This window comes from Enhydra lutris, unplaced genomic scaffold (assembly GCF_002288905.1).
Source record: "Enhydra lutris kenyoni isolate GAN:26980312 unplaced genomic scaffold, ASM228890v2 scaffoldscaffold3, whole genome shotgun sequence".
Taxonomy (NCBI): domain Eukaryota; kingdom Metazoa; phylum Chordata; class Mammalia; order Carnivora; family Mustelidae; genus Enhydra; species Enhydra lutris.
In genome coordinates, this window is record NW_019154087.1 from 59,624,121 (window position 1) to 59,638,081 (window position 13,961).

Consider the following 13,961-nt stretch of genomic DNA (forward strand, 5'->3'; position numbering starts at 1 on the left):
AAAGGAAAGGTAAAGGGAAGGAAGAAAAGGAAAGAGAAGGGAAGGGACCCCAATTTATTAATAAATAAATTACGAGAGGATAAGAGATTAAAACAAACTTAAAAAACATATCATATAATCATAGTAGTGCCAGAACCCTATTTTGGATTCTGATTTAAACACTCTTTAATAGGAAGAAGAGAAGGGTAAAAAAGAGAAATCATAGATTATTGGAATAGATAAAAGTCCAATCCAGAGAATAAGGCTCAGGGAATGATGGAACTACTCGATGGAAAAACTCTAGTTCCTGAAACACTGTCTGGAGAAGAGCTGACCAGCAACAGACAGAATCCTAGATGGTCTTCAAGACACCAGCAAGAAAACAGGGAACCTCAACCTTCTAGGTGCAAGGAATTGGATTCTTCCAACAATCTGAATGAGCACCCAAAGCCTGGACAAGATGTCAGCCTCAGCAGACACATTCATTTCAGTCTGGTGAGATGCTGAGTAAAAGGATTCAGTTAATCAGTGCCTGGATTTCTGATTCATGGAAACTTATTACATTTGTATTGACTTATGCCACTAAATTTGTGGTAACTGGTTATGCAGCAGTAGAAACCTAATGCGTGCCCCTTGACCATGAATACATTATTTTAATTGTTTTTAAGAAATAAATTATTATTGTATGAAACCACTGAAATGTAGGGATACGTAGGAATCACTTGTGAGATATTAAAATGCAGATTCTGATTCCGCAAGTTTATAATTGGGCATCAGATTCTGCGTGGAGTAGGAAGCTGCTTGCTGCTGTCCACATCTAGATTTTATTGTTCGTGCTCAGATCTGACCTCTCTTAGTTTCTCCTCAAGGCCCCAGATCCCCTGCGCCCTTTCTTGCAAGAGGTTCCCTTAAATGCCTGAATACTTGGCGCTCTCCTTCAGACTTTAGACCCTGGCGCTCCTAACCAGCGTCCCTTCCCACTATCTCTCCCCAGGCTTTGCCTCCCGAGGCCAACAAAAAGACCTGTCCGGCACCGTTTGGGGGTTCCTGGTGGCGCCTGCAGCGCACTGCACCATGAGCACCGCGTGCCCAGAGCGACTCTGGGCCTCCTCCCGCTCGGACCGGAGAGCTTGACCCCCTGCGGGGCATCTCCATTTCAAGTCTCTCCCTTAGTTACACCTGTCATCTAGGAGCGGGCTCCGCAGGCCCCATCACAACCCTCCCCCCACCCCATCCCCATCCCAGCTGGGTCCTGCGTTGGAGCACCTGTCACTCCCCACACCTCCTCCCCCTGGAGTCCGGCCCCCACCTGCTGCGTCTGAGGAGCACTGACAGGGGCTGGCCGCCCGCCGACAGGGAAGAAGTGACAGAGAGAGGACGAACCTGGAGCCGGAGTGTAAGCTGGACACAGCCTGAACTGGGGCTTCTGTCTAGCTGAGCCTGCGCAGCCAGTCTTTTATAACCTGGAAGGGAGTTTTGGTTTCATTTCTCCTCTCAGGGATGGGTAAGTTTCATTTTCCTTCAGGAAATATGTAAGAAGACAGTTTCCAGAAAAGTGAATTTTAGCATCCTTCTCTTCAATCTGAACCTTAAGAGATAGCAAAAACAATAATAAAGGCTTTGAAATTTGGACATAAAATAGAGGAAACACGAATCTGAGAGCTCTAAACATAAATTCGAGAAGCAGCTGTTTAGAAATAGATGAACTGTAACAGTGTGGAATCTGAAGTTCTCCCGTGAGAGGTGAAGACTTGCAGTTCCATCTTTATGCAGAAACAAAAACAGAAACCGTATGAAAGAATACATGAACTCCCGAGTTTCCATTATGAGAAGCGAATGATTACTGTTATGTGTGAACTATATTTGGAGATTTCCTGGGCCAAAAACACCATTAAAAATTAAATGAAAGTGCAACATGCTCACTTTTATTTCTGCCTTAATGTTATTTCCACAAAATTTCTGCCTAGTGATATCTGCAGTTTGGGTTTTAACACTAGCCTCTTTTTCTTTTAAGCCTTTTGGTATGCTTAATTTCAATGTGCAAATATACTGGCATTCTAGGAGGAGGCGAGTGGAGGTGGCGGTGGATTTGGGTAATCTTAGCAACAATAGGAAGCCACAGCTGCTTTGTCTGCAAGGAGAGTAAAGAGCAGATGTGTGGGCACTGTTCCACAGAGAAAACAAAGAACAGAAAGCAGTGAATGACATATTTTCTGGTCATAAATTGGAGAGTCAAGTTGTTAAAGAAAAAGGTTGGGATAGAGAGGGTGAACATTTCTCACATCCATCAGGTGTCCATTCATTCATTCACTTATTTGCAAATTTGTGATGTGTTTGTTGATGATGAAACTGAGAAAGAAAATTTAAAAGTTTGGAACTTGATACATGACTGGTCTAAAGTTATATACTATATTCATATCTGTCCTTCACTAACATCTCTAATAATAGTAATACTCCTCTTTCCTCCTGCCAAGAAGTCAGTGTTCTAATTCCTGCAACCTGTGAACATATTAAATTCTCTAGCAAAAGTTACTCTGCGGACTAAACTAAATAAAGGATTGTGAGCTGAGGAATTATGCAGAATAACTCTGGTGGGCTCAAAGCATCCTTAAAAGAGGGAGGTATGACTTTAACTTTGTGAAGCTGATTTTGGACCTCTGACCTTCAGAACTGTAAAAGAATAAATTGTGTTGTGTCAGGCCACTGAGTTTATTGTAATCTGTTACAGTACCAATAGGAAACTGATACACTACTGTAAACTCATAAGAAACTGATAAGAAAGAAGAAAGAAAGAAAGGGAGGGAGGGAGGGAGGGGGAGGGGGGAGGGGAGGAAAGAAGGGAAAGGAAAAAGGGAAGGGAAGGGAAGAGAAGCATGGGGAAGGGAAAGAAGGAAGGAAGGAAAGGAGGGAAAGAAAGGAAAACATCTGATTTGCTAGGAGCAGAAATAATGGATTTTGTTTAAAGAGGCAGCATTAACTGAGGAGTCTACTGTGTGCTAAGCAATATGCTAGTATCTTTATATTTATACTTACATTAATTCTCACAATTTCATGAGCTCTGTGCTATTATTTTTGTCATTTTATAGATGAAATAAATAAGGCTTAGATAACACAGCTAGTAAATGGTGCCAACATTGAAAATCTGGTCTAACCCAAAGGTCTACCCTATATTCTTCTCTATTACATGATCTCAGACAAATTCACATTCTGTAGCCAAAAGCCTTGCACTAATAGACGAATGATTTCATTTTGCTTTCTGTTTTGGTTAAATTATTGAGATAAGTTTTTTAGTGTATATAGTACTTTACAATTTTTTTATTAACTTTAAATTTATCAAGTGAGAACTCAATAAATTACGACCCAATCATTTTCAGTATTTCACCCCTGTGTATTTAAACAACACACAAAAACTCCAGTTTTCCTTTTCAACTTCAACGACCTACTGCCACCTACTCCCATGCACACCCTGGACTTTGTCCAGAATCTTAATCATCACAAACAGAATCACAAACTACATTTCTAATTTTCAGACCCCTCCCTTTTATTTCCTGCATTTAAGCTTCTTGGGACTCCTGAATTCTTGTCTTACCAGGATGACCCTGTAAGTAAACACTTCAGTTTTCCCTTAATTAACATGTACAGCTGCTTGAGCTTATTTAGTTTCCCCTACACTTGTGCCTGCAACTGAATAATCTGAAACAACTCAAAAATTTGTTGTTTGTCTCTGGATACTGAGGAAAATGACCAAGTTTGTACCCCATCAAACTGTTCACAAACACAGCCAGTGCATTTTACTTTTACCCCCAAGGCTTTTGTATATTTTACAATGATGGTTACAATCCTACATACAATCCTATATTCTCCTCAAGTTCTTTTTAATGACAGGGTATCTCTTTTTTCAATTATCTTTCAGGGATAACTCCATACACCACCCCAGCTTAGAGTCTGAGAAGAATACACCAGGCACCACCCATAGCCAACATAATTAACCCTCTATGATCTGGATTCGGTTCCCTCCTCAAGCATCTCAGTCCATTTTTCTTCAGACTGATGTATCCACAACTTCACCAGGTGATTAAAATGCACCATTCATTCCACTAATAGACTCAGGTCTATTTTAAAATAACAAAAATGATCTCCTGCTCTGTCTCATACCTCCTCTTTTTGTCACAGTACCCTTTAGTGATCTACACTTTAGTGGTCTATACTTCTTCCCACTTTCCCAAATCCTCAGGCTCCTTTAGTCCAGAAAAGATGAAATTGCTCTGTCAAAGATCACCAATGATGATCCAATCATTGAGAAATCTAAACCTAAAAAATGTTTATTTAGTCCATGATCCATTTACTTCTCTCTCTCTCTCTCTCTCTCTCTCTGAAATACTGGAAAGATTTTTAACCAATCTCTGTTTTCCAAAGAGCCTCTTTTCTTTTAGTTTACAGTATTCTTTTTCAAATCTATTTCTCTTCCTACCTTCCCTATCAAAATTGGTGGAATTATCTCCTAACAACTGTTCAAGTGAGAAGCCTGGGAATCATTGCTGCATCTTCACCTTCCTCAAATCTTAGTGAACTGGAACTCTGCTAACATTTACAAAATCTGAGATCTCTTCTCACTCTCATTTTCCAAAGGCTAGCGTAAGCAACACCATTTCTCATCTGGGTAACTGGAAGAGCCTATTTCCTCCCTGATTCTAGTCTGTCCCTCTGTTAAATAATTTTTTTGGCTGGGGCATCTGAGTAGCTCAGTCAGTTAAGCATCTGACTCTTGATTTTGGCTCTGGTCATGATCTCAGGGTCTTGAGCTCAAGCCCCACATCAGGTTCTGTGCTGAGCATTGAGTCTGCTTGAGACTCTCTCTCTCCCTTTCACTTTGCTCCTCTGCCATAGTCTCTCTCTCTCTCAAATAAAAAAAATCTTTAAAAAAATAAATAAATAAAATAAAATTATTTTGCTGGCCGACAAGAAAGTGGAACTGTTAGGTAAATGTAGCTAATTTGGCTGATAGAGGAACTAGCCAAGTGGCGAACCCTTCTCACCAGATATGGCCCAGAGAGAGGAGATATGCCTGGCTGGAGGAACTCATGTAGCCCTGGGAGGTACAAAGAAGTCAAGATAGTGATGAGGCTCAGGACATGAAACCCAAAGATATGGCACCTTGGCATACTGAATATATTAGCTGAAAGAGCTGAGAAGCACAGTTGAAACAAGATCACTCTGACCTCCCCCACAACCTTCTTCCCTGAAAGCAGGAGACAGATCTCCTGTGAAAGGTATTTCCCCCATCTCCCAGTACCAGGAAGAAAGAAGATATAGTTATTATCAAACACAAGAAATTTAGGGCCAGAAAGGCTGTATAAACTAACTTTTTACTTTTTCACCATTTCTTACCCATAGCCCAAACACCTTCAACTTGTCAATTCTTGACACATTTATTGTTGGTTTGTCTAGAAGGTATAAAAACTTCCTGCTCTGGTCACTCCTTTGAGTCTCTATTCTCTTGTGAAGGTTTCCATGTATGTAAAAATTCAGTAAGATTTGTATGCTTTTCTCCTATTAATATATCTTATGTCAATTTAATTCTTAAGCCCAGCCAGAGACCCAAAGAGGGTAAAAGAGAATTTTTCTTCCCCTACAAGGGCACAAGATAATCTAGGCCTTACAATAAAATGCCTTGACATCAATTTAAGCTGTGGTGATGACTGAGACTTTAAGGAAGAGAAGAAATTCCTCCCAGGAAGCAAAGTAGGTACCTGACTGACCATGAGGGAGAAAACCAAATGGAGAGGTGATCACTGAAAACATAAATTTTAGAGGTGCCCCTCTTTATGGTCATCAAAGACAGCTGAGGAATCTGTGTGGCACTGATGGAGAAAGTGCATGTCCCCAGGAGGTATGAATTTAGTTTAATAAATGCCTGTGGCCATGGATCCCACTGGGAAATCCATTTGCCAATGTTTAATTAAATAAGAGCTCTTGGAAGAATTCACTGGACTTCTGAATGAAACCAATTAAATTGACTGCAGAGGTCACATAAGGAAGGTAGAAGTTCCAACGGATGCTTTTTTTAAAGAGCCCAGCACTATGCTTTCTAATAAGTGAAATGAGTCTTCAGTCACTATCAGTAATGACTGGAACTCCAAATGTATAATGAATATTGAGGTATTGTAGTGTGGCTTTAATGTATGTAGAGATACCTGTTACATTAATTTATATTTTGGGTATCTGTGAAGCAAGAGATTTCCAGAGTTCTTTATCAAAGGGAGAAACTCTTAGGCCACAACCCAAGAATATGTAAAAATGTATAGATGGACCAATTAATGCTCTGAGCATCCATGATGAGATAACCATCTAAAGTTTGGTCAAATAGGCTAACCCTTGGGTCTTCTCCTTTAGCAGGGACAACTTAGTTAAGATATGGGAAAGCAGCAGCATTCCACTGAGCTCCATCACATACAGTGATGGAGTCCATCTGTAAAACCTACAAATTTCCAATTCTGTTTACTCAGTTTTGTTCTCCAGGTAGCCAGAGTGTCTGGGAGAGAGGTGACCTCCTCCAACACAATGGCATCTGGCAAGGGACTAAGAAAAAGAGATAAGGAGGACTTGTACAAGTGGGATGTGCCAGAAAGCCCATGTTTGGCTCCATCCTATAGCAGGGAGGCCTTGGTTGCAATTCCAAGTTTGCGAGGTATTGCTTCCATGACCCAAAGTATAATGGGCAATTGAGTACATAAGGTCATATGCTCTGGGTCTATAAAAGTCTCTATTTCCAGGAGATCCCAGTGCGTGGCCAGTAAATGCCACTCTAATAGTATATAGTACAGAGCTAGGGAAGGGTAGTATTTTGTAGCAGAAGTTCATGGGCAATTCATGGACCTCATAGGTGGTCCAAAGACTCTGGGAGTTATAAGAGGAGGTTGTTAAAGCATTTATAGTAGGGAGTCTCTGAAGACACTTATGGGGTGCCTCCTGATTTCAGTTTAGATAGGTTTCAAAACATTTGTTGGAGGGGTCCCCATTTAAGGTGGACTGACTTGCAAGTTAAAGTATCGGTAAGACTTAAAAAACAAAGTAGAATATGCTGCATCCAGACCCCCCCAAAAACTAAAAGTTTTTAGACTTGTATTAATATTGTGGGTGCTATGAGGGACAATAGCTGGGTCATGACATTGCCTGAGATAGAGCAGCCCTCAAAGCTCACAAAATAATTTTCAAGAATGTCATCTGTGTATCAGGACCTTGCACTATGTGTGGAGCAATGGCCCATCCCCATTTTTGTAAGCCACATTGCTAGTATTTGTATGTCCTGAATAAACATATAAAATGAATAAATTAATCTCCCCATAGCTATACATAGATAAGATCTAGCCTTCAAAGACCGTGTGCAATGTCAAGGCTGCTGAGGTACCCCCTGGATACCCTGGTAGAGAGTATTGTGACTAAGAGACTTTTGAAATAGGCACTGAACAGAACATAATTAACTATTTCTATAATGCCAAGTTATTTCGTGGCTGTTGATTGGATGGAAGGAGTAATTTTAACAATACTGAGTATTGATTATGAAGGCCTTAATGAGGAGGACCTTAATGCTGTGGACCTCACTAAGGTTGTGGTAACCCACTGTGAGGAGCCATTCCTTCTTTTCAAGTTTAGGAATATGCCAAACTAGGCTGTTACATGGAGAAACAGTGAGAATGATCATTCCTTCATTCCTTAAGTCACATATAATTATGTCTTATGCTTAAATTCCTGAAAATTATTTGTCAAAGGTATAACAGTTAATACTATATTGTTTTGTTTTTAATTTTTTTCTCTGATAATGATGTGATTGTTGTTTCTGAAGCTTATCTGACATGTGACATTTTAAGGAATTTCAATATTATTTTCCCAGATATAATAGATTATTTTTAACATCAATGCTTTCTTAAAATCATAATGCCAGCATCTTTCATTACAAAGAGAATTCATTCTCTACGAAATTTGTTTAGGTTTGAATTGTGTGATCATACCCTCAATATTAAATTTACAAATCATAAATAAACATATGGTATTAATAAATTCATATGTATGCCTATGGAAAAGCATCATGTCAACAATAATTTATTTGCTTCTTTATCCTGCGGAAATAAAACATTCCAACAAAACCAGAGACGCAGGTATGAAATTAAAACGAGCTTACTGGATCTGTGATATTTCTTTTTAACACCTGTTGATGAGTCAATGAGAGGAAATACAGGGGGCTAAAGATATGCCAGCTCTGTAGAAATTCTTTCCCAAAATAGTGCTGAGCAAATTGTTAGTTCTACAGAAGCAGACAATGAACAGACCTCAGGATTTTGTGTGGCAGAGCAACTGTCTTCAATGATTGGAATTTTTTTAATACTTAATTCCTTCTTTGGTCCAACAGCTGACTTCCTCCTTTACCATGCTTTTCCTTCCTTTCTGTTTTCCCAAGGAGTGACAGCCACATTCTTTTACATTAGAATTTCTTTGGTAAACAGCTCCAGAAATTGTTATACAGCTGTCCCTAGTTGTCTGGCAGAGACAATTCCACTTGTGAGTTTGACATTTCCTTACTAAGTATCTCCATGAGGCATGTACAATGCAAATTTTAAGAGAAAATGAAGGCTATCAGTTTTTATTTAGATCAGATAAGTTTGAAAGCCATTTTTAAATATCCAGTTACTGTGATAGTTGTGCCTTTCTCCTCTAGTGAAGAAAAAAAATTAAAAAGCCTCATTCAGGGGGCACCTGGGTGGCTCAGTGGGTTAAGGCCTCTGCCTTCAGCTCAGGTCATGGTCCCAGGGTCCTGGGATCGAGCCCCGCATGAGGCTCTCTGCTCAGCGGGGAGCCTCCTTCCTCCTTTCTCTCTGTCTGCCACTCTGCCTACTTGTGGTCTCTCTGTCAAATGGATAGATAAAATCTTTAAAAAAAAAAAAAGCCTCATTCAGTCAAGTTTTTTGTTTCTCTTTATATCAACTCAATTTAAAACATTAAAATCTTCAGTCATAAAAAGGTCTACATTTTTTAATCATGTGCTCACATTGTAAGTACATGTGATTTTCTTCTATTTTCCATTAGTATTCTATGAGTTTTTTCTATGCTATTACAAACACTTCAAAAATATCACTTCCTATAACCACTTTAAAATTCCATGAGTTTATTTAGTCATTCCATAAATTAGGGATTTATGTTGTCACCCATTTTTGCTATTATAAATAATGTTCAGATAAACATGATATCATATAGGTCCTCAAAATAGAGTAAGATGGGGTGAATCAAAAGATAAAAACTTTTTAAAGTGGGAGCACTTAAAGTGTGTGAAAGCTGATCTATTTATAGAAGGACCTAAAGATTTGCAATTCCACAGACAAAGCTGGCATAGAGTAGAGGACACTTTCTTTCAGGGATTTAAAATCAATAAGGGTCATTTTTAATGTTCTAGATGAAAACATACTAAATTCACGTGAACTTATTTCCCCCTCTATAATCCAGTTCCCCCAGACTTTCTAGTGATTCATCTGCTGTCTTCTGGATTTGTGTCACTAGGTGGAAGCCTTTCTGGTTTAGTTTTTATGAACAAAGTGGGGAATGGGAAGGTAAACTTTATCTGTGCCTTAGACATTCTTTCAACCCTGTTTTCAGCTTCTATCTCATTCCCACATATATCCATAGTTTGCCAAAATTAAAAGTACTTACAAAGAAGTGCCTGGTGCCTTCAATTTCTGGATTTCTCTGGGGCTTCATAGACAATTCATTTGCTTCTCATCAGCATCTCTTTGCACAGGGCTTTAAGTTTTTCCCTTCTCTTCTCTCTGATTGGTTGATTAATCAGCTGACTAATGTTCTGCTCTCTAATTTAATTAGACCACTCCTTCATCTGTTTATCATTTCCAACAATTTTGTTGGTTTCTGGAATCTTCTACTATCTCCTACTTCCAACTTTATCCTTATAGGTTTGTATTACTATATGTGGGGAGTTCAGGAGGGAAAATCATGTGTTCAACCAGCCAAGCTCACTATGAAACTATTTTACATAAGAAATTCAATCACCTAGATGTCCATCAACAGATGAATGGATAAAGAAGATGTGATACACACACACACACACACACACACACACACACACACTGAAATACTATGCAACCATTAAAAAAACCAAAATCTTGCCATTTGCAAGGAAATGGATGGACTAGAGGGTATTATGCCAACCAAAATAAGTCAGTCAGAGAAAGACAATTATCATATGATCTCTCTGATATGAGGAATTTTTTTCCCTACCTACCCCCCACGACCTCCCCAAAGGGGAGGTCGTGGGGGGTAGGTAGGGAAAAAAATTCAACAAGAAGGGATCATAAGAGACTCTTAATCTCAGGAAACAAACTGAGGGTTGCTGGAGGATGAGAAGTAGGGACAGGTGGCTGGGTTATGGACATTAGGGAGGGTATGTGCTATGGTGAGTGCTATGAATTGTTTGTGTAAGACTGATGATTCACAGACCTGTACCTCTGTAGCAAATAATACACTATATGTTAATAAAAAATGTTTTTTAAAGAAATCCAATCAAATGTGAGTATGAAGTATTTAAATAAAGAAAGCCTCTGTAATTAATTCTAAGTTAACATAACAGAGTCTTTTTAACACACGACTACCTTGGAGACAATGCAGGTTCAGTTTCAGACCACTACAATAAAGCAAATATTGCAATAAAGTGAGTCAAATAATTTTTTAGTTTTCCTAGTACATAAAAAAGTTATGTTTACGCTATGCTATAATCTATTAAGTGTGTGAGAGCTTTATTTTTAAAAAAATGTATATGCTTTATTTTAAAAATACATTATTGCTAAAAAAAAAAAATGCTAACCATCCTCTGAGCTTCCTAGTGAGTTGTAATATTTTTGCTGGTGGAGGGTCTTCCCTAGTGTTGATGGCTGCTGACTAATTGGAGTGGTGGTTGTTGAAGGCTAAGGTAGCTGTGGCAATTTCTTTAAAAAGAAACAAAAACAATGAAGTTTCCTGCATCAGCTGATTCTTCTTTTCATGGATGATTTCTTCCAAAATTGGGGTCAGTCCTCTCAAACCTTGCTGCTGCTTTATGAACTAAGTTTATGAAATATTATAAAGCCTTTGCTGTCATTTCAACAATCTTCATAGCATCTTCACCAGGAGCAGATTCCTTCTTAAGAAACTACTTTCTTTCTTCATCCATAATAAGCAACTCCTCATCTGCTTGTTTTATCATGAGATTGCAGCAATTTAGCTACATCTTCAGGCTCTATTTCTAATTCTAGTTCTCTTGCTGTTTGCAGTTCCTTCCTCCATTGAAGTCTTGAAACCCTCGAAGTTCAGAGTTCAAAGTTCAACTTCTTCCAAATTCCTGTGAATGTTGACATTCGACCTCTTTCCATTAATCATGAATATTCTTAATGACATCTAAAATGGTGACTCCTTTTCAGAATTTTCAATTTACTTTGTCCAGACCCATCAGAGGAATCACTGTCTCTGGCAGCTATCGCCTTACCAAATGTACTTCTTAAGTAATAAGACTTGAGAGTCAAAAGGGCTCCTTGATCCATAACCTGTAGAATGAATGTTGTGTTAGCAGGCATGAAAACATTAGTCTCACTGTCCATCCCCATCAGAGCTCTTGGGTGATCAGATGCATTATCAATAAGCATTCAAATTTTGAAAGCAATCTTTTTTCTGAATATTAGGTCTCAACAGTGGGATTAAAATATTCAGTGAATCATGCTGATAACAGATGTGCTATCATTCAGGCCTTGTTATTCCATTTATATATAATATATATCTATTATAATTATATTATATTATATTATATTAATATTATAATATATATAATAATATATTATATGGATATATAGATATATCTATATATCTATATATATATATATATAGTGGCTGATTTGATCTTCTATCCAGACCACTAAAATTTTCTCCATCTCAACAATAAAGCTATTTGACTTTCTTATCATTTGTGTGTTCACTGAAGTAGAACTTTTAATTTTCTTCAATAACTTTCTTCTTTGCATTCACAACTTGGATGTTTGCTTGAAGAGGCCTAGCTTTAGACCTATCTTGGCTTTCAACATGCCTTTCTCACTAAGCTTAATTGTTTTAGCTTCTGTTTTAATGTAAGAGACATGACCTTTCCTTTCATTTAAATACCTAAGGACCATTGTAGGGTCATGAACTGGCCTAATTTTGATATTGTTGTATCACAGGGAAAGGGAGAACCAAAGAGAGAGATAGGGGAATGGCTCATCAGTGGGACAGAACACACAACTTATTAAGTTTGCCATCTTATATGGGGCAGGGTACGTGGTGCCCCAAAACAATTATAATAGCAACACCAAAGATCACTGGTCACAGATCACCAAAACAAATATAATAATAATGAAAAAGTTTGAACTATTACAAAGAATTACCAAAATGTGATATAGGGTACTACTGGAAAAATGGCACCAATAAACTGGCATGATCCAAGGTTGTTATTACTCTTCAATTTGCAAAAGATGCAGTGTCTTGGAAGTGCAATAAAGTTAAGTGCAATAAAACGAGGTATGCCTGTGTATTTCTGCCTCTTAGATATGGTTCTGCTACCAGATGTCAAGACAGAATTGTTTTTGTTTTTATTGCCTATATTTGCTACTTGAGGTATTAAAATATTAGACTACATTACAAGGAGATGCTACAGAATAGGTGAGATATTGGTTGTGGAGCGTTTTTACAACTACAGGAAGGTTTGTACTCATCATGAACAGGTCTTACCTGACAGAATATATTTAATCGGACACCCTCTGCTGGCTTATGACCTCACATTTATTAGCTATATAAAGAAATCTTTGACCACACTAATCTTAAATTTATGTTATTTATAAGTATTTGTAATCTCATTTAAGATATTGTTAATAGATGAAGTAAAATGGAAAGATGAGTTGTTACAAACAGAATTACATCAATTAGAGAATTCCTTCAGCTTTTTATCTTGACCCTTTTTATCTAAGACAGAATCTGAGAAAGCACAAATTTAAAGAGTAAATAGTTTCCTGTAAAAAATATGCAAGTTGTGTTTATCTACTCATTCAATCATTGATTCTTTCAACAAACATTATTTGGATGCTCTTGATGTGCAGGCTACAATGTAGCAAAATGGTTTAAGTTCCATGCCTCTATGATTCCTGTTTCATCATCTTGTTATAAACTGTGTCCATAATAATCATCATCATTATATGATCATTTTTATGTTGATGTGAGTAAAATGGGTAGCTATTTTTAAATAGCTACAGAATTACCATTTTAAGGCAATCTGCCACTTGAGTTAAATTTATAAGCAGATAGCAGTAGATTATAAGAGCATTCCTTATAAGTGTCACTTTTTCTACTTGAAATTACCCATTGTACTTTTAATTGTTTAAGAACAGGTTAGAAGTTTAGAAGGGCACGTTTCCTAGGAACTCAAAATAATCAAACAGTTGTTTTTTGGAAAATTTGAAAAAGAAGAAATTTTCTCTGCAGAAAACTTTACTTAAAAATATTGCATCAAATACAAATTTAAATAACTACTTTATAAATTAAACAGGAATCCCTTGATTGCAAATGACAGAAGCCCACTCAAATTAAGTTAGACATGAAAGGAAAATTTGTTATTAAGATTTTGCAGTGTCTCACAAAATCCAGGAACTGGAATTTATCTGGGTTTCAAGAGCAAATAGTACCATCTTTGCACTGATAATTATATCAGACTATCAGCATCAGTACCTAAGACACTGTTACAAAGAGTAAAATATTCTCATTCCTATCCATACCTAAACTCTCTCAATGGCCAGGGATATTGCTCCTGGGATCATCCCCTCTCTCCCATTGTGACATATTAAATAATGAGCCCTAACTGTGTCCATGTCTTAATCCCTAGAATCTGTGACTATAGTCTTATATGGCAAAAGTGACTTCACAGATGTAAT